Here is a 16,164-nt window from a genome sequence, read left to right as displayed (position 1 = left end):
TCTTGGCCACGTCTCGCCGGCCGGACCCCGTATCCCGTTGGAGGGATGGCTGCGGCCGAACGTGCCCGCTGACGGGGCTATTTTGGCTCGAAGCTGGAAAAATCGCTGCGAAAACTCTCCGGGAAGATCCGGACGGCATGAGCCGAAGTTGCGGCGACCGGATGAAAGAAGGGAACGGGGGGCGGGGAAGGGATTTCGTACAAAAACGAAAAAGGGGTGCAACACGAGGACTTCCCAGGGGGTCACCCATCCTAGTACTACTCTCGCCCAAGCACGCTTAACTGCGGAGTTCTGATGGGATCCGGTGCATTAGTGCTGGTATGATCGCACCCGATAGGCACTCCGCTTTCAATTCTTTTGGTCCATTTTTCTGCCCCGTCGGGCACTGCTCGCTCTATCTCTGGCTTTCTTGGCCACGTCTCGCCGGCCGGACCCCGTATCCCGTTGGAGGGATGGCTACGGCCGAGAGTGCCCGCTGAAGGGGGCTATTTTGGCTCGCAGCTCGAAAAATCGCTGCAGCGAAAACCCTCCGGGAAGATCCGGACGGAATGAGCCGAAGTTGCGGCGACCGGATGAAAGAAGGGAACGGGGGGCGGGGAAGGGATTTCGTACAAAAACGAAAAAGGGGTGCAACACGAGGACTTCCCAGGGGGTCACCCATCCTAGTACTACTCTCGCCCAAGCACGCTTAACTGCGGAGTTCTGATGGGATCCGGTGCATTAGTGCTGGTATGATCGCACCCGATAGGCACTCCGCTTTCAATTCTTTTGGTCCATTTTTCGGCCCCGTCGGGCACCGCTCGCTCTATCTCTGGCTTTCTTGGCCACGTCTCGCCGGCCGGACCCCGTATCCCGTTGGAGGGATGGCTGCGGCCGAACGTGCCCGCTGACGGGGCTATTTTGGCTCGAAGCTGGAAAAATCGCTGCGAAAACTCTCCGGGAAGATCCGGACGGCATGAGCCGAAGTTGCGGCGACCGGATGAAAGAAGGGAACGGGGGGCGGGGAAGGGATTTCGTACAAAAACGAAAAAGGGGTGCAACACGAGGACTTCCCAGGGGGTCACCCATCCTAGTACTACTCTCGCCCAAGCACGCTTAACTGCGGAGTTTTGATGGGATCCGGTGCATTAGTGCTGGTATGATCGCACCCGATAGGCACTCCGCTTTCAATTCTTTTAGTCCATTTTTCTGCCCCGTCGGGCACTGCTCGCTCTATCTCTGGCTTTCTTGGCCACGTCTCGCCGGCCGGACCCCGTATCCCGTTGGAGGGATGGCTACGGCCGAGAGTGCCCGCTGAAGGGGGCTATTTTGGCTCGCAGCTCGAAAAATCGCTGCAGCGAAAACCCTCCGGGAAGATCCGGACGGAATGAGCCGAAGTTGCGGCGACCGGATGAAAGAAGGGAACGGGGGGCGGGGAAGGGATTTCGTACAAAAACGAAAAAGGGGTGCAACACGAGGACTTCCCAGGGGGTCACCCATCCTAGTACTACTCTCGCCCAAGCACGCTTAACTGCGGAGTTCTGATGGGATCCGGTGCATTAGTGCTGGTATGATCGCACCCGATAGGCACTCCGCTTTCAATTCTTTTGGTCCATTTTTCGGCCCCGTCGGGCACCGCTCGCTCTATCTCTGGCTTTCTTGGCCACGTCTCGCCGGCCGGACCCCGTATCCCGTTGGAGGGATGGCTGCGGCCGAACGTGCCCGCTGACGGGGCTATTTTGGCTCGAAGCTGGAAAAATCGCTGCGAAAACTCTCCGGGAAGATCCGGACGGCATGAGCCGAAGTTGCGGCGACCGGATGAAAGAAGGGAACGGGGGGCGGGGAAGGGATTTCGTACAAAAACGAAAAAGGGGTGCAACACGAGGACTTCCCAGGGGGTCACCCATCCTAGTACTACTCTCGCCCAAGCACGCTTAACTGCGGAGTTCTGATGGGATCCGGTGCATTAGTGCTGGTATGATCGCACCCGATAGGCACTCCGCTTTCAATTCTTTTGGTCCATTTTTCTGCCCCGTCGGGCACTGCTCGCTCTATCTCTGGCTTTCTTGGCCACGTCTCGCCGGCCGGACCCCGTATCCCGTTGGAGGGATGGCTGCGGCCGAACGTGCCCGCTGACGGGGCTATTTTGGCTCGAAGCTGGAAAAATCGCTGCAGCGAAAACCCTCCGGGAAGATCCGGACGGCATGAGCCGAAGTTGCGGCGACCGGATGAAAGAAGGGAACGGGGGGCGGGGAAGGGATTTCGTACAAAAACGAAAAAGGGGTGCAACACGAGGACTTCCCAGGGGGTCACCCATCCTAGTACTACTCTCGCCCAAGCACGCTTAACTGCGGAGTTCTGATGGGATCCGGTGCATTAGTGCTGGTATGATCGCACCCGATAGGCACTCCGCTTTCAATTCTTTTGGTCCATTTTTCGGCCCCGTCGGGCACCGCTCGCTCTATCTCTGGCTTTCTTGGCCACGTCTCGCCGGCCGGACCCCGTATCCCGTTGGAGGGATGGCTGCGGCCGAACGTGCCCGCTGACGGGGCTATTTTGGCTCGCAGCTGGAAAAATCGCTGCGAAAACTCTCCGGGAAGATCCGGACGGCATGAGCCGAAGTTGCGGCGACCGGATGAAAGAAGGGAACGGGGGGCGGGGAAGGGATTTCGTACAAAAACGAAAAAGGGGTGCAACACGAGGACTTCCCAGGGGGTCACCCATCCTAGTACTACTCTCGCCCAAGCACGCTTAACTGCGGAGTTCTGATGGGATCCGGTGCATTAGTGCTGGTATGATCGCACCCGATAGGCACTCCGCTTTCAATTCTTTTGGTCCATTTTTCTGCCCCGTCGGGCACTGCTCGCTCTATCTCTGGCTTTCTTGGCCACGTCTCGCCGGCCGGACCCCGTATCCCGTTGGAGGGATGGCTACGGCCGAGAGTGCCCGCTGAAGGGGGCTATTTTGGCTCGCAGCTGGAAAAATCGCTGCAGCGAAAACTCTCCGGGAAGATCCGGACGGAATGAGCCGAAGTTGCGGCGACCGGATGAAAGAAGGGAACGGGGGGCGGGGAAGGGATTTCGTACAAAAACGAAAAAGGGGTGCAACACGAGGACTTCCCAGGGGGTCACCCATCCTAGTACTACTCTCGCCCAAGCACGCTTAACTGCGGAGTTCTGATGGGATCCGGTGCATTAGTGCTGGTATGATCGCACCCGATAGGCACTCCGCTTTCAATTCTTTTGGTCCATTTTTCGGCCCCGTCGGGCACCGCTCGCTCTATCTCTGGCTTTCTTGGCCACGTCTCGCCGGCCGGACCCCGTATCCCGTTGGAGGGATGGCTGCGGCCGAACGTGCCCGCTGACGGGGCTATTTTGGCTCGAAGCTGGAAAAATCGCTGCAGCGAAAACCCTCCGGGAAGATCCGGACGGCATGAGCCGAAGTTGCGGCGACCGGATGAAAGAAGGGAACGGGGGGCGGGGAAGGGATTTCGTACAAAAACGAAAAAGGGGTGCAACACGAGGACTTCCCAGGGGGTCACCCATCCTAGTACTACTCTCGCCCAAGCACGCTTAACTGCGGAGTTCTGATGGGATCCGGTGCATTAGTGCTGGTATGATCGCACCCGATAGGCACTCCGCTTTCAATTCTTTTGGTCCATTTTTCGGCCCCGTCGGGCACCGCTCGCTCTATCTCTGGCTTTCTTGGCCACGTCTCGCCGGCCGGACCCCGTATCCCGTTGGAGGGATGGCTGCGGCCGAACGTGCCCGCTGACGGGGCTATTTTGGCTCGAAGCTGGAAAAATCGCTGCAGCGAAAACCCTCCGGGAAGATCCGGACGGCATGAGCCGAAGTTGCGGCGACCGGATGAAAGAAGGGAACGGGGGGCGGGGAAGGGATTTCGTACAAAAACGAAAAAGGGGTGCAACACGAGGACTTCCCAGGGGGTCACCCATCCTAGTACTACTCTCGCCCAAGCACGCTTAACTGCGGAGTTCTGATGGGATCCGGTGCATTAGTGCTGGTATGATCGCACCCGATAGGCACTCCGCTTTCAATTCTTTTGGTCCATTTTTCGGCCCCGTCGGGCACCGCTCGCTCTATCTCTGGCTTTCTTGGCCACGTCTCGCCGGCCGGACCCCGTATCCCGTTGGAGGGATGGCTGCGGCCGAACGTGCCCGCTGACGGGGCTATTTTGGCTCGCAGCTGGAAAAATCGCTGCGAAAACTCTCCGGGAAGATCCGGACGGCATGAGCCGAAGTTGCGGCGACCGGATGAAAGAAGGGAACGGGGGGCGGGGAAGGGATTTCGTACAAAAACGAAAAAGGGGTGCAACACGAGGACTTCCCAGGGGGTCACCCATCCTAGTACTACTCTCGCCCAAGCACGCTTAACTGCGGAGTTCTGATGGGATCCGGTGCATTAGTGCTGGTATGATCGCACCCGATAGGCACTCCGCTTTCAATTCTTTTGGTCCATTTTTCTGCCCCGTCGGGCACTGCTCGCTCTATCTCTGGCTTTCTTGGCCACGTCTCGCCGGCCGGACCCCGTATCCCGTTGGAGGGATGGCTACGGCCGAGAGTGCCCGCTGAAGGGGGCTATTTTGGCTCGCAGCTCGAAAAATCGCTGCAGCGAAAACTCTCCGGGAAGATCCGGACGGAATGAGCCGAAGTTGCGGCGACCGGATGAAAGAAGGGAACGGGGGGCGGGGAAGGGATTTCGTACAAAAATGAAAAAGGGGTGCAACACGAGGACTTCCCAGGGGGTCACCCATCCTAGTACTACTCTCGCCCAAGCACGCTTAACTGCGGAGTTCTGATGGGATCCGGTGCATTAGTGCTGGTATGATCGCACCCGATAGGCACTCCGCTTTCAATTCTTTTGGTCCATTTTTCGGCCCCGTCGGGCACCGCTCGCTCTATCTCTGGCTTTCTTGGCCACGTCTCGCCGGCCGGACCCCGTATCCCGTTGGAGGGATGGCTGCGGCCGAACGTGCCCGCTGACGGGGCTATTTTGGCTCGAAGCTGGAAAAATCGCTGCGAAAACTCTCCGGGAAGATCCGGACGGCATGAGCCGAAGTTGCGGCGACCGGATGAAAGAAGGGAACGGGGGGCGGGGAAGGGATTTCGTACAAAAACGAAAAAGGGGTGCAACACGAGGACTTCCCAGGGGGTCACCCATCCTAGTACTACTCTCGCCCAAGCACGCTTAACTGCGGAGTTCTGATGGGATCCGGTGCATTAGTGCTGGTATGATCGCACCCGATAGGCACTCCGCTTTCAATTCTTTTGGTCCATTTTTCTGCCCCGTCGGGCACTGCTCGCTCTATCTCTGGCTTTCTTGGCCACGTCTCGCCGGCCGGACCCCGTATCCCGTTGGAGGGATGGCTACGGCCGAGAGTGCCCGCTGAAGGGGGCTATTTTGGCTCGCAGCTCGAAAAATCGCTGCAGCGAAAACCCTCCGGGAAGATCCGGACGGAATGAGCCGAAGTTGCGGCGACCGGATGAAAGAAGGGAACGGGGGGCGGGGAAGGGATTTCGTACAAAAACGAAAAAGGGGTGCAACACGAGGACTTCCCAGGGGGTCACCCATCCTAGTACTACTCTCGCCCAAGCACGCTTAACTGCGGAGTTCTGATGGGATCCGGTGCATTAGTGCTGGTATGATCGCACCCGATAGGCACTCCGCTTTCAATTCTTTTGGTCCATTTTTCGGCCCCGTCGGGCACCGCTCGCTCTATCTCTGGCTTTCTTGGCCACGTCTCGCCGGCCGGACCCCGTATCCCGTTGGAGGGATGGCTGCGGCCGAACGTGCCCGCTGACGGGGCTATTTTGGCTCGAAGCTGGAAAAATCGCTGCGAAAACTCTCCGGGAAGATCCGGACGGCATGAGCCGAAGTTGCGGCGACCGGATGAAAGAAGGGAACGGGGGGCGGGGAAGGGATTTCGTACAAAAACGAAAAAGGGGTGCAACACGAGGACTTCCCAGGGGGTCACCCATCCTAGTACTACTCTCGCCCAAGCACGCTTAACTGCGGAGTTCTGATGGGATCCGGTGCATTAGTGCTGGTATGATCGCACCCGATAGGCACTCCGCTTTCAATTCTTTTGGTCCATTTTTCTGCCCCGTCGGGCACTGCTCGCTCTATCTCTGGCTTTCTTGGCCACGTCTCGCCGGCCGGACCCCGTATCCCGTTGGAGGGATGGCTACGGCCGAGAGTGCCCGCTGAAGGGGGCTATTTTGGCTCGCAGCTCGAAAAATCGCTGCAGCGAAAACCCTCCGGGAAGATCCGGACGGAATGAGCCGAAGTTGCGGCGACCGGATGAAAGAAGGGAACGGGGGGCGGGGAAGGGATTTCGTACAAAAACGAAAAAGGGGTGCAACACGAGGACTTCCCAGGGGGTCACCCATCCTAGTACTACTCTCGCCCAAGCACGCTTAACTGCGGAGTTCTGATGGGATCCGGTGCATTAGTGCTGGTATGATCGCACCCGATAGGCACTCCGCTTTCAATTCTTTTGGTCCATTTTTCGGCCCCGTCGGGCACCGCTCGCTCTATCTCTGGCTTTCTTGGCCACGTCTCGCCGGCCGGACCCCGTATCCCGTTGGAGGGATGGCTGCGGCCGAACGTGCCCGCTGACGGGGCTATTTTGGCTCGAAGCTGGAAAAATCGCTGCGAAAACTCTCCGGGAAGATCCGGACGGCATGAGCCGAAGTTGCGGCGACCGGATGAAAGAAGGGAACGGGGGGCGGGGAAGGGATTTCGTACAAAAACGAAAAAGGGGTGCAACACGAGGACTTCCCAGGGGGTCACCCATCCTAGTACTACTCTCGCCCAAGCACGCTTAACTGCGGAGTTTTGATGGGATCCGGTGCATTAGTGCTGGTATGATCGCACCCGATAGGCACTCCGCTTTCAATTCTTTTAGTCCATTTTTCTGCCCCGTCGGGCACTGCTCGCTCTATCTCTGGCTTTCTTGGCCACGTCTCGCCGGCCGGACCCCGTATCCCGTTGGAGGGATGGCTACGGCCGAGAGTGCCCGCTGAAGGGGGCTATTTTGGCTCGCAGCTCGAAAAATCGCTGCAGCGAAAACCCTCCGGGAAGATCCGGACGGAATGAGCCGAAGTTGCGGCGACCGGATGAAAGAAGGGAACGGGGGGCGGGGAAGGGATTTCGTACAAAAACGAAAAAGGGGTGCAACACGAGGACTTCCCAGGGGGTCACCCATCCTAGTACTACTCTCGCCCAAGCACGCTTAACTGCGGAGTTCTGATGGGATCCGGTGCATTAGTGCTGGTATGATCGCACCCGATAGGCACTCCGCTTTCAATTCTTTTGGTCCATTTTTCGGCCCCGTCGGGCACCGCTCGCTCTATCTCTGGCTTTCTTGGCCACGTCTCGCCGGCCGGACCCCGTATCCCGTTGGAGGGATGGCTGCGGCCGAACGTGCCCGCTGACGGGGCTATTTTGGCTCGAAGCTGGAAAAATCGCTGCGAAAACTCTCCGGGAAGATCCGGACGGCATGAGCCGAAGTTGCGGCGACCGGATGAAAGAAGGGAACGGGGGGCGGGGAAGGGATTTCGTACAAAAACGAAAAAGGGGTGCAACACGAGGACTTCCCAGGGGGTCACCCATCCTAGTACTACTCTCGCCCAAGCACGCTTAACTGCGGAGTTCTGATGGGATCCGGTGCATTAGTGCTGGTATGATCGCACCCGATAGGCACTCCGCTTTCAATTCTTTTGGTCCATTTTTCTGCCCCGTCGGGCACTGCTCGCTCTATCTCTGGCTTTCTTGGCCACGTCTCGCCGGCCGGACCCCGTATCCCGTTGGAGGGATGGCTACGGCCGAGAGTGCCCGCTGAAGGGGGCTATTTTGGCTCGCAGCTCGAAAAATCGCTGCAGCGAAAACCCTCCGGGAAGATCCGGACGGAATGAGCCGAAGTTGCGGCGACCGGATGAAAGAAGGGAACGGGGGGCGGGGAAGGGATTTCGTACAAAAACGAAAAAGGGGTGCAACACGAGGACTTCCCAGGGGGTCACCCATCCTAGTACTACTCTCGCCCAAGCACGCTTAACTGCGGAGTTCTGATGGGATCCGGTGCATTAGTGCTGGTATGATCGCACCCGATAGGCACTCCGCTTTCAATTCTTTTGGTCCATTTTTCGGCCCCGTCGGGCACCGCTCGCTCTATCTCTGGCTTTCTTGGCCACGTCTCGCCGGCCGGACCCCGTATCCCGTTGGAGGGATGGCTGCGGCCGAACGTGCCCGCTGACGGGGCTATTTTGGCTCGAAGCTGGAAAAATCGCTGCGAAAACTCTCCGGGAAGATCCGGACGGCATGAGCCGAAGTTGCGGCGACCGGATGAAAGAAGGGAACGGGGGGCGGGGAAGGGATTTCGTACAAAAACGAAAAAGGGGTGCAACACGAGGACTTCCCAGGGGGTCACCCATCCTAGTACTACTCTCGCCCAAGCACGCTTAACTGCGGAGTTCTGATGGGATCCGGTGCATTAGTGCTGGTATGATCGCACCCGATAGGCACTCCGCTTTCAATTCTTTTGGTCCATTTTTCTGCCCCGTCGGGCACTGCTCGCTCTATCTCTGGCTTTCTTGGCCACGTCTCGCCGGCCGGACCCCGTATCCCGTTGGAGGGATGGCTACGGCCGAGAGTGCCCGCTGAAGGGGGCTATTTTGGCTCGCAGCTCGAAAAATCGCTGCAGCGAAAACCCTCCGGGAAGATCCGGACGGAATGAGCCGAAGTTGCGGCGACCGGATGAAAGAAGGGAACGGGGGGCGGGGAAGGGATTTCGTACAAAAACGAAAAAGGGGTGCAACACGAGGACTTCCCAGGGGGTCACCCATCCTAGTACTACTCTCGCCCAAGCACGCTTAACTGCGGAGTTCTGATGGGATCCGGTGCATTAGTGCTGGTATGATCGCACCCGATAGGCACTCCGCTTTCAATTCTTTTGGTCCATTTTTCGGCCCCGTCGGGCACCGCTCGCTCTATCTCTGGCTTTCTTGGCCACGTCTCGCCGGCCGGACCCCGTATCCCGTTGGAGGGATGGCTGCGGCCGAACGTGCCCGCTGACGGGGCTATTTTGGCTCGAAGCTGGAAAAATCGCTGCGAAAACTCTCCGGGAAGATCCGGACGGCATGAGCCGAAGTTGCGGCGACCGGATGAAAGAAGGGAACGGGGGGCGGGGAAGGGATTTCGTACAAAAACGAAAAAGGGGTGCAACACGAGGACTTCCCAGGGGGTCACCCATCCTAGTACTACTCTCGCCCAAGCACGCTTAACTGCGGAGTTCTGATGGGATCCGGTGCATTAGTGCTGGTATGATCGCACCCGATAGGCACTCCGCTTTCAATTCTTTTGGTCCATTTTTCTGCCCCGTCGGGCACTGCTCGCTCTATCTCTGGCTTTCTTGGCCACGTCTCGCCGGCCGGACCCCGTATCCCGTTGGAGGGATGGCTACGGCCGAGAGTGCCCGCTGAAGGGGGCTATTTTGGCTCGCAGCTCGAAAAATCGCTGCAGCGAAAACCCTCCGGGAAGATCCGGACGGAATGAGCCGAAGTTGCGGCGACCGGATGAAAGAAGGGAACGGGGGGCGGGGAAGGGATTTCGTACAAAAACGAAAAAGGGGTGCAACACGAGGACTTCCCAGGGGGTCACCCATCCTAGTACTACTCTCGCCCAAGCACGCTTAACTGCGGAGTTCTGATGGGATCCGGTGCATTAGTGCTGGTATGATCGCACCCGATAGGCACTCCGCTTTCAATTCTTTTGGTCCATTTTTCGGCCCCGTCGGGCACCGCTCGCTCTATCTCTGGCTTTCTTGGCCACGTCTCGCCGGCCGGACCCCGTATCCCGTTGGAGGGATGGCTGCGGCCGAACGTGCCCGCTGACGGGGCTATTTTGGCTCGAAGCTGGAAAAATCGCTGCGAAAACTCTCCGGGAAGATCCGGACGGCATGAGCCGAAGTTGCGGCGACCGGATGAAAGAAGGGAACGGGGGGCGGGGAAGGGATTTCGTACAAAAACGAAAAAGGGGTGCAACACGAGGACTTCCCAGGGGGTCACCCATCCTAGTACTACTCTCGCCCAAGCACGCTTAACTGCGGAGTTTTGATGGGATCCGGTGCATTAGTGCTGGTATGATCGCACCCGATAGGCACTCCGCTTTCAATTCTTTTAGTCCATTTTTCTGCCCCGTCGGGCACTGCTCGCTCTATCTCTGGCTTTCTTGGCCACGTCTCGCCGGCCGGACCCCGTATCCCGTTGGAGGGATGGCTACGGCCGAGAGTGCCCGCTGAAGGGGGCTATTTTGGCTCGCAGCTCGAAAAATCGCTGCAGCGAAAACCCTCCGGGAAGATCCGGACGGAATGAGCCGAAGTTGCGGCGACCGGATGAAAGAAGGGAACGGGGGGCGGGGAAGGGATTTCGTACAAAAACGAAAAAGGGGTGCAACACGAGGACTTCCCAGGGGGTCACCCATCCTAGTACTACTCTCGCCCAAGCACGCTTAACTGCGGAGTTCTGATGGGATCCGGTGCATTAGTGCTGGTATGATCGCACCCGATAGGCACTCCGCTTTCAATTCTTTTGGTCCATTTTTCTGCCCCGTCGGGCACTGCTCGCTCTATCTCTGGCTTTCTTGGCCACGTCTCGCCGGCCGGACCCCGTATCCCGTTGGAGGGATGGCTACGGCCGAGAGTGCCCGCTGAAGGGGGCTATTTTGGCTCGCAGCTCGAAAAATCGCTGCAGCGAAAACTCTCCGGGAAGATCCGGACGGAATGAGCCGAAGTTGCGGCGACCGGATGAAAGAAGGGAACGGGGGGCGGGGAAGGGATTTCGTACAAAAATGAAAAAGGGGTGCAACACGAGGACTTCCCAGGGGGTCACCCATCCTAGTACTACTCTCGCCCAAGCACGCTTAACTGCGGAGTTCTGATGGGATCCGGTGCATTAGTGCTGGTATGATCGCACCCGATAGGCACTCCGCTTTCAATTCTTTTGGTCCATTTTTCGGCCCCGTCGGGCACCGCTCGCTCTATCTCTGGCTTTCTTGGCCACGTCTCGCCGGCCGGACCCCGTATCCCGTTGGAGGGATGGCTGCGGCCGAACGTGCCCGCTGACGGGGCTATTTTGGCTCGAAGCTGGAAAAATCGCTGCGAAAACTCTCCGGGAAGATCCGGACGGCATGAGCCGAAGTTGCGGCGACCGGATGAAAGAAGGGAACGGGGGGCGGGGAAGGGATTTCGTACAAAAACGAAAAAGGGGTGCAACACGAGGACTTCCCAGGGGGTCACCCATCCTAGTACTACTCTCGCCCAAGCACGCTTAACTGCGGAGTTCTGATGGGATCCGGTGCATTAGTGCTGGTATGATCGCACCCGATAGGCACTCCGCTTTCAATTCTTTTGGTCCATTTTTCTGCCCCGTCGGGCACTGCTCGCTCTATCTCTGGCTTTCTTGGCCACGTCTCGCCGGCCGGACCCCGTATCCCGTTGGAGGGATGGCTACGGCCGAGAGTGCCCGCTGAAGGGGGCTATTTTGGCTCGCAGCTCGAAAAATCGCTGCAGCGAAAACCCTCCGGGAAGATCCGGACGGAATGAGCCGAAGTTGCGGCGACCGGATGAAAGAAGGGAACGGGGGGCGGGGAAGGGATTTCGTACAAAAACGAAAAAGGGGTGCAACACGAGGACTTCCCAGGGGGTCACCCATCCTAGTACTACTCTCGCCCAAGCACGCTTAACTGCGGAGTTCTGATGGGATCCGGTGCATTAGTGCTGGTATGATCGCACCCGATAGGCACTCCGCTTTCAATTCTTTTGGTCCATTTTTCGGCCCCGTCGGGCACCGCTCGCTCTATCTCTGGCTTTCTTGGCCACGTCTCGCCGGCCGGACCCCGTATCCCGTTGGAGGGATGGCTGCGGCCGAACGTGCCCGCTGACGGGGCTATTTTGGCTCGAAGCTGGAAAAATCGCTGCGAAAACTCTCCGGGAAGATCCGGACGGCATGAGCCGAAGTTGCGGCGACCGGATGAAAGAAGGGAACGGGGGGCGGGGAAGGGATTTCGTACAAAAACGAAAAAGGGGTGCAACACGAGGACTTCCCAGGGGGTCACCCATCCTAGTACTACTCTCGCCCAAGCACGCTTAACTGCGGAGTTCTGATGGGATCCGGTGCATTAGTGCTGGTATGATCGCACCCGATAGGCACTCCGCTTTCAATTCTTTTGGTCCATTTTTCTGCCCCGTCGGGCACTGCTCGCTCTATCTCTGGCTTTCTTGGCCACGTCTCGCCGGCCGGACCCCGTATCCCGTTGGAGGGATGGCTACGGCCGAGAGTGCCCGCTGAAGGGGGCTATTTTGGCTCGCAGCTCGAAAAATCGCTGCAGCGAAAACCCTCCGGGAAGATCCGGACGGAATGAGCCGAAGTTGCGGCGACCGGATGAAAGAAGGGAACGGGGGGCGGGGAAGGGATTTCGTACAAAAACGAAAAAGGGGTGCAACACGAGGACTTCCCAGGGGGTCACCCATCCTAGTACTACTCTCGCCCAAGCACGCTTAACTGCGGAGTTCTGATGGGATCCGGTGCATTAGTGCTGGTATGATCGCACCCGATAGGCACTCCGCTTTCAATTCTTTTGGTCCATTTTTCGGCCCCGTCGGGCACCGCTCGCTCTATCTCTGGCTTTCTTGGCCACGTCTCGCCGGCCGGACCCCGTATCCCGTTGGAGGGATGGCTGCGGCCGAACGTGCCCGCTGACGGGGCTATTTTGGCTCGAAGCTGGAAAAATCGCTGCGAAAACTCTCCGGGAAGATCCGGACGGCATGAGCCGAAGTTGCGGCGACCGGATGAAAGAAGGGAACGGGGGGCGGGGAAGGGATTTCGTACAAAAACGAAAAAGGGGTGCAACACGAGGACTTCCCAGGGGGTCACCCATCCTAGTACTACTCTCGCCCAAGCACGCTTAACTGCGGAGTTTTGATGGGATCCGGTGCATTAGTGCTGGTATGATCGCACCCGATAGGCACTCCGCTTTCAATTCTTTTAGTCCATTTTTCTGCCCCGTCGGGCACTGCTCGCTCTATCTCTGGCTTTCTTGGCCACGTCTCGCCGGCCGGACCCCGTATCCCGTTGGAGGGATGGCTACGGCCGAGAGTGCCCGCTGAAGGGGGCTATTTTGGCTCGCAGCTCGAAAAATCGCTGCAGCGAAAACCCTCCGGGAAGATCCGGACGGAATGAGCCGAAGTTGCGGCGACCGGATGAAAGAAGGGAACGGGGGGCGGGGAAGGGATTTCGTACAAAAACGAAAAAGGGGTGCAACACGAGGACTTCCCAGGGGGTCACCCATCCTAGTACTACTCTCGCCCAAGCACGCTTAACTGCGGAGTTCTGATGGGATCCGGTGCATTAGTGCTGGTATGATCGCACCCGATAGGCACTCCGCTTTCAATTCTTTTGGTCCATTTTTCGGCCCCGTCGGGCACCGCTCGCTCTATCTCTGGCTTTCTTGGCCACGTCTCGCCGGCCGGACCCCGTATCCCGTTGGAGGGATGGCTGCGGCCGAACGTGCCCGCTGACGGGGCTATTTTGGCTCGAAGCTGGAAAAATCGCTGCGAAAACTCTCCGGGAAGATCCGGACGGCATGAGCCGAAGTTGCGGCGACCGGATGAAAGAAGGGAACGGGGGGCGGGGAAGGGATTTCGTACAAAAACGAAAAAGGGGTGCAACACGAGGACTTCCCAGGGGGTCACCCATCCTAGTACTACTCTCGCCCAAGCACGCTTAACTGCGGAGTTCTGATGGGATCCGGTGCATTAGTGCTGGTATGATCGCACCCGATAGGCACTCCGCTTTCAATTCTTTTGGTCCATTTTTCTGCCCCGTCGGGCACTGCTCGCTCTATCTCTGGCTTTCTTGGCCACGTCTCGCCGGCCGGACCCCGTATCCCGTTGGAGGGATGGCTACGGCCGAGAGTGCCCGCTGAAGGGGGCTATTTTGGCTCGCAGCTCGAAAAATCGCTGCAGCGAAAACCCTCCGGGAAGATCCGGACGGAATGAGCCGAAGTTGCGGCGACCGGATGAAAGAAGGGAACGGGGGGCGGGGAAGGGATTTCGTACAAAAACGAAAAAGGGGTGCAACACGAGGACTTCCCAGGGGGTCACCCATCCTAGTACTACTCTCGCCCAAGCACGCTTAACTGCGGAGTTCTGATGGGATCCGGTGCATTAGTGCTGGTATGATCGCACCCGATAGGCACTCCGCTTTCAATTCTTTTGGTCCATTTTTCGGCCCCGTCGGGCACCGCTCGCTCTATCTCTGGCTTTCTTGGCCACGTCTCGCCGGCCGGACCCCGTATCCCGTTGGAGGGATGGCTGCGGCCGAACGTGCCCGCTGACGGGGCTATTTTGGCTCGAAGCTGGAAAAATCGCTGCGAAAACTCTCCGGGAAGATCCGGACGGCATGAGCCGAAGTTGCGGCGACCGGATGAAAGAAGGGAACGGGGGGCGGGGAAGGGATTTCGTACAAAAACGAAAAAGGGGTGCAACACGAGGACTTCCCAGGGGGTCACCCATCCTAGTACTACTCTCGCCCAAGCACGCTTAACTGCGGAGTTCTGATGGGATCCGGTGCATTAGTGCTGGTATGATCGCACCCGATAGGCACTCCGCTTTCAATTCTTTTGGTCCATTTTTCTGCCCCGTCGGGCACTGCTCGCTCTATCTCTGGCTTTCTTGGCCACGTCTCGCCGGCCGGACCCCGTATCCCGTTGGAGGGATGGCTACGGCCGAGAGTGCCCGCTGAAGGGGGCTATTTTGGCTCGCAGCTCGAAAAATCGCTGCAGCGAAAACCCTCCGGGAAGATCCGGACGGAATGAGCCGAAGTTGCGGCGACCGGATGAAAGAAGGGAACGGGGGGCGGGGAAGGGATTTCGTACAAAAACGAAAAAGGGGTGCAACACGAGGACTTCCCAGGGGGTCACCCATCCTAGTACTACTCTCGCCCAAGCACGCTTAACTGCGGAGTTCTGATGGGATCCGGTGCATTAGTGCTGGTATGATCGCACCCGATAGGCACTCCGCTTTCAATTCTTTTGGTCCATTTTTCGGCCCCGTCGGGCACCGCTCGCTCTATCTCTGGCTTTCTTGGCCACGTCTCGCCGGCCGGACCCCGTATCCCGTTGGAGGGATGGCTGCGGCCGAACGTGCCCGCTGACGGGGCTATTTTGGCTCGAAGCTGGAAAAATCGCTGCGAAAACTCTCCGGGAAGATCCGGACGGCATGAGCCGAAGTTGCGGCGACCGGATGAAAGAAGGGAACGGGGGGCGGGGAAGGGATTTCGTACAAAAACGAAAAAGGGGTGCAACACGAGGACTTCCCAGGGGGTCACCCATCCTAGTACTACTCTCGCCCAAGCACGCTTAACTGCGGAGTTCTGATGGGATCCGGTGCATTAGTGCTGGTATGATCGCACCCGATAGGCACTCCGCTTTCAATTCTTTTGGTCCATTTTTCTGCCCCGTCGGGCACTGCTCGCTCTATCTCTGGCTTTCTTGGCCACGTCTCGCCGGCCGGACCCCGTATCCCGTTGGAGGGATGGCTACGGCCGAGAGTGCCCGCTGAAGGGGGCTATTTTGGCTCGCAGCTCGAAAAATCGCTGCAGCGAAAACCCTCCGGGAAGATCCGGACGGAATGAGCCGAAGTTGCGGCGACCGGATGAAAGAAGGGAACGGGGGGCGGGGAAGGGATTTCGTACAAAAACGAAAAAGGGGTGCAACACGAGGACTTCCCAGGGGGTCACCCATCCTAGTACTACTCTCGCCCAAGCACGCTTAACTGCGGAGTTCTGATGGGATCCGGTGCATTAGTGCTGGTATGATCGCACCCGATAGGCACTCCGCTTTCAATTCTTTTGGTCCATTTTTCGGCCCCGTCGGGCACCGCTCGCTCTATCTCTGGCTTTCTTGGCCACGTCTCGCCGGCCGGACCCCGTATCCCGTTGGAGGGATGGCTGCGGCCGAACGTGCCCGCTGACGGGGCTATTTTGGCTCGAAGCTGGAAAAATCGCTGCGAAAACTCTCCGGGAAGATCCGGACGGCATGAGCCGAAGTTGCGGCGACCGGATGAAAGAAGGGAACGGGGGGCGGGGAAGGGATTTCGTACAAAAACGAA

At 58.4% G+C, this 16,164-nt stretch overlaps 39 non-coding genes across 39 annotated transcripts; all 39 read right to left on the bottom strand.

Annotated features, from left to right (window-relative positions):
- Positions 1–213: 213 nt before the first annotated feature.
- Positions 214–332, bottom strand: LOC131304976 (5S ribosomal RNA). Its single transcript, XR_009192581.1, has one exon. It is a non-coding gene; the product is annotated as a 5S ribosomal RNA (ribosomal RNA).
- A 292-nt stretch (positions 333–624) lies between these two features.
- On the bottom strand, positions 625–743 carry LOC131304975 (5S ribosomal RNA). The gene has a single exon (XR_009192580.1). It is a non-coding gene; the product is annotated as a 5S ribosomal RNA (ribosomal RNA).
- A 288-nt stretch (positions 744–1,031) lies between these two features.
- LOC131305377 (5S ribosomal RNA) lies at positions 1,032–1,150 on the bottom strand. The gene has a single exon (XR_009192964.1). It is a non-coding gene; the product is annotated as a 5S ribosomal RNA (ribosomal RNA).
- Positions 1,151–1,442: 292 nt separating this feature from the next.
- LOC131304974 (5S ribosomal RNA) lies at positions 1,443–1,561 on the bottom strand. The gene has a single exon (XR_009192579.1). It is a non-coding gene; the product is annotated as a 5S ribosomal RNA (ribosomal RNA).
- A 288-nt stretch (positions 1,562–1,849) lies between these two features.
- On the bottom strand, positions 1,850–1,968 carry LOC131304973 (5S ribosomal RNA). Its single transcript, XR_009192578.1, has one exon. It is a non-coding gene; the product is annotated as a 5S ribosomal RNA (ribosomal RNA).
- Positions 1,969–2,259: 291 nt separating this feature from the next.
- On the bottom strand, positions 2,260–2,378 carry LOC131304972 (5S ribosomal RNA). Its single transcript, XR_009192577.1, has one exon. It is a non-coding gene; the product is annotated as a 5S ribosomal RNA (ribosomal RNA).
- A 288-nt stretch (positions 2,379–2,666) lies between these two features.
- LOC131304971 (5S ribosomal RNA) lies at positions 2,667–2,785 on the bottom strand. The gene has a single exon (XR_009192576.1). It is a non-coding gene; the product is annotated as a 5S ribosomal RNA (ribosomal RNA).
- A 292-nt stretch (positions 2,786–3,077) lies between these two features.
- LOC131304970 (5S ribosomal RNA) lies at positions 3,078–3,196 on the bottom strand. Its single transcript, XR_009192575.1, has one exon. It is a non-coding gene; the product is annotated as a 5S ribosomal RNA (ribosomal RNA).
- Positions 3,197–3,487: 291 nt separating this feature from the next.
- Positions 3,488–3,606, bottom strand: LOC131304968 (5S ribosomal RNA). The gene has a single exon (XR_009192573.1). It is a non-coding gene; the product is annotated as a 5S ribosomal RNA (ribosomal RNA).
- Positions 3,607–3,897: 291 nt separating this feature from the next.
- LOC131304967 (5S ribosomal RNA) lies at positions 3,898–4,016 on the bottom strand. Its single transcript, XR_009192572.1, has one exon. It is a non-coding gene; the product is annotated as a 5S ribosomal RNA (ribosomal RNA).
- A 288-nt stretch (positions 4,017–4,304) lies between these two features.
- LOC131304966 (5S ribosomal RNA) lies at positions 4,305–4,423 on the bottom strand. The gene has a single exon (XR_009192571.1). It is a non-coding gene; the product is annotated as a 5S ribosomal RNA (ribosomal RNA).
- Positions 4,424–4,715: 292 nt separating this feature from the next.
- On the bottom strand, positions 4,716–4,834 carry LOC131304965 (5S ribosomal RNA). Its single transcript, XR_009192570.1, has one exon. It is a non-coding gene; the product is annotated as a 5S ribosomal RNA (ribosomal RNA).
- A 288-nt stretch (positions 4,835–5,122) lies between these two features.
- On the bottom strand, positions 5,123–5,241 carry LOC131304964 (5S ribosomal RNA). The gene has a single exon (XR_009192569.1). It is a non-coding gene; the product is annotated as a 5S ribosomal RNA (ribosomal RNA).
- A 292-nt stretch (positions 5,242–5,533) lies between these two features.
- LOC131304963 (5S ribosomal RNA) lies at positions 5,534–5,652 on the bottom strand. Its single transcript, XR_009192568.1, has one exon. It is a non-coding gene; the product is annotated as a 5S ribosomal RNA (ribosomal RNA).
- Positions 5,653–5,940: 288 nt separating this feature from the next.
- Positions 5,941–6,059, bottom strand: LOC131304962 (5S ribosomal RNA). The gene has a single exon (XR_009192567.1). It is a non-coding gene; the product is annotated as a 5S ribosomal RNA (ribosomal RNA).
- A 292-nt stretch (positions 6,060–6,351) lies between these two features.
- Positions 6,352–6,470, bottom strand: LOC131304961 (5S ribosomal RNA). The gene has a single exon (XR_009192566.1). It is a non-coding gene; the product is annotated as a 5S ribosomal RNA (ribosomal RNA).
- A 288-nt stretch (positions 6,471–6,758) lies between these two features.
- LOC131305376 (5S ribosomal RNA) lies at positions 6,759–6,877 on the bottom strand. The gene has a single exon (XR_009192963.1). It is a non-coding gene; the product is annotated as a 5S ribosomal RNA (ribosomal RNA).
- Positions 6,878–7,169: 292 nt separating this feature from the next.
- Positions 7,170–7,288, bottom strand: LOC131304960 (5S ribosomal RNA). The gene has a single exon (XR_009192565.1). It is a non-coding gene; the product is annotated as a 5S ribosomal RNA (ribosomal RNA).
- A 288-nt stretch (positions 7,289–7,576) lies between these two features.
- On the bottom strand, positions 7,577–7,695 carry LOC131304959 (5S ribosomal RNA). Its single transcript, XR_009192564.1, has one exon. It is a non-coding gene; the product is annotated as a 5S ribosomal RNA (ribosomal RNA).
- A 292-nt stretch (positions 7,696–7,987) lies between these two features.
- LOC131304957 (5S ribosomal RNA) lies at positions 7,988–8,106 on the bottom strand. The gene has a single exon (XR_009192562.1). It is a non-coding gene; the product is annotated as a 5S ribosomal RNA (ribosomal RNA).
- A 288-nt stretch (positions 8,107–8,394) lies between these two features.
- Positions 8,395–8,513, bottom strand: LOC131304956 (5S ribosomal RNA). The gene has a single exon (XR_009192561.1). It is a non-coding gene; the product is annotated as a 5S ribosomal RNA (ribosomal RNA).
- A 292-nt stretch (positions 8,514–8,805) lies between these two features.
- Positions 8,806–8,924, bottom strand: LOC131304955 (5S ribosomal RNA). The gene has a single exon (XR_009192560.1). It is a non-coding gene; the product is annotated as a 5S ribosomal RNA (ribosomal RNA).
- Positions 8,925–9,212: 288 nt separating this feature from the next.
- On the bottom strand, positions 9,213–9,331 carry LOC131304954 (5S ribosomal RNA). The gene has a single exon (XR_009192559.1). It is a non-coding gene; the product is annotated as a 5S ribosomal RNA (ribosomal RNA).
- A 292-nt stretch (positions 9,332–9,623) lies between these two features.
- Positions 9,624–9,742, bottom strand: LOC131304953 (5S ribosomal RNA). Its single transcript, XR_009192558.1, has one exon. It is a non-coding gene; the product is annotated as a 5S ribosomal RNA (ribosomal RNA).
- Positions 9,743–10,030: 288 nt separating this feature from the next.
- On the bottom strand, positions 10,031–10,149 carry LOC131305374 (5S ribosomal RNA). Its single transcript, XR_009192961.1, has one exon. It is a non-coding gene; the product is annotated as a 5S ribosomal RNA (ribosomal RNA).
- Positions 10,150–10,441: 292 nt separating this feature from the next.
- On the bottom strand, positions 10,442–10,560 carry LOC131304951 (5S ribosomal RNA). The gene has a single exon (XR_009192556.1). It is a non-coding gene; the product is annotated as a 5S ribosomal RNA (ribosomal RNA).
- A 292-nt stretch (positions 10,561–10,852) lies between these two features.
- Positions 10,853–10,971, bottom strand: LOC131304950 (5S ribosomal RNA). The gene has a single exon (XR_009192555.1). It is a non-coding gene; the product is annotated as a 5S ribosomal RNA (ribosomal RNA).
- Positions 10,972–11,259: 288 nt separating this feature from the next.
- LOC131304949 (5S ribosomal RNA) lies at positions 11,260–11,378 on the bottom strand. The gene has a single exon (XR_009192554.1). It is a non-coding gene; the product is annotated as a 5S ribosomal RNA (ribosomal RNA).
- A 292-nt stretch (positions 11,379–11,670) lies between these two features.
- On the bottom strand, positions 11,671–11,789 carry LOC131304948 (5S ribosomal RNA). The gene has a single exon (XR_009192553.1). It is a non-coding gene; the product is annotated as a 5S ribosomal RNA (ribosomal RNA).
- Positions 11,790–12,077: 288 nt separating this feature from the next.
- LOC131304947 (5S ribosomal RNA) lies at positions 12,078–12,196 on the bottom strand. The gene has a single exon (XR_009192552.1). It is a non-coding gene; the product is annotated as a 5S ribosomal RNA (ribosomal RNA).
- A 292-nt stretch (positions 12,197–12,488) lies between these two features.
- Positions 12,489–12,607, bottom strand: LOC131304945 (5S ribosomal RNA). The gene has a single exon (XR_009192550.1). It is a non-coding gene; the product is annotated as a 5S ribosomal RNA (ribosomal RNA).
- A 288-nt stretch (positions 12,608–12,895) lies between these two features.
- Positions 12,896–13,014, bottom strand: LOC131305373 (5S ribosomal RNA). The gene has a single exon (XR_009192960.1). It is a non-coding gene; the product is annotated as a 5S ribosomal RNA (ribosomal RNA).
- A 292-nt stretch (positions 13,015–13,306) lies between these two features.
- Positions 13,307–13,425, bottom strand: LOC131304944 (5S ribosomal RNA). Its single transcript, XR_009192549.1, has one exon. It is a non-coding gene; the product is annotated as a 5S ribosomal RNA (ribosomal RNA).
- A 288-nt stretch (positions 13,426–13,713) lies between these two features.
- On the bottom strand, positions 13,714–13,832 carry LOC131304943 (5S ribosomal RNA). The gene has a single exon (XR_009192548.1). It is a non-coding gene; the product is annotated as a 5S ribosomal RNA (ribosomal RNA).
- Positions 13,833–14,124: 292 nt separating this feature from the next.
- Positions 14,125–14,243, bottom strand: LOC131304942 (5S ribosomal RNA). The gene has a single exon (XR_009192547.1). It is a non-coding gene; the product is annotated as a 5S ribosomal RNA (ribosomal RNA).
- A 288-nt stretch (positions 14,244–14,531) lies between these two features.
- LOC131304941 (5S ribosomal RNA) lies at positions 14,532–14,650 on the bottom strand. The gene has a single exon (XR_009192546.1). It is a non-coding gene; the product is annotated as a 5S ribosomal RNA (ribosomal RNA).
- Positions 14,651–14,942: 292 nt separating this feature from the next.
- Positions 14,943–15,061, bottom strand: LOC131304940 (5S ribosomal RNA). Its single transcript, XR_009192545.1, has one exon. It is a non-coding gene; the product is annotated as a 5S ribosomal RNA (ribosomal RNA).
- A 288-nt stretch (positions 15,062–15,349) lies between these two features.
- Positions 15,350–15,468, bottom strand: LOC131304939 (5S ribosomal RNA). Its single transcript, XR_009192544.1, has one exon. It is a non-coding gene; the product is annotated as a 5S ribosomal RNA (ribosomal RNA).
- A 292-nt stretch (positions 15,469–15,760) lies between these two features.
- Positions 15,761–15,879, bottom strand: LOC131304937 (5S ribosomal RNA). The gene has a single exon (XR_009192543.1). It is a non-coding gene; the product is annotated as a 5S ribosomal RNA (ribosomal RNA).
- Between the last annotated feature and the right edge of the window lie 285 nt (positions 15,880–16,164).

Source organism: Rhododendron vialii, chromosome 10a (assembly GCF_030253575.1).
Source record: "Rhododendron vialii isolate Sample 1 chromosome 10a, ASM3025357v1".
In the NCBI taxonomy this organism is placed as follows: domain Eukaryota; kingdom Viridiplantae; phylum Streptophyta; class Magnoliopsida; order Ericales; family Ericaceae; genus Rhododendron; species Rhododendron vialii.
Note: the sequence above shows the minus strand (reverse complement) of the source record. Positions and strands in the feature narration are given on the sequence as shown.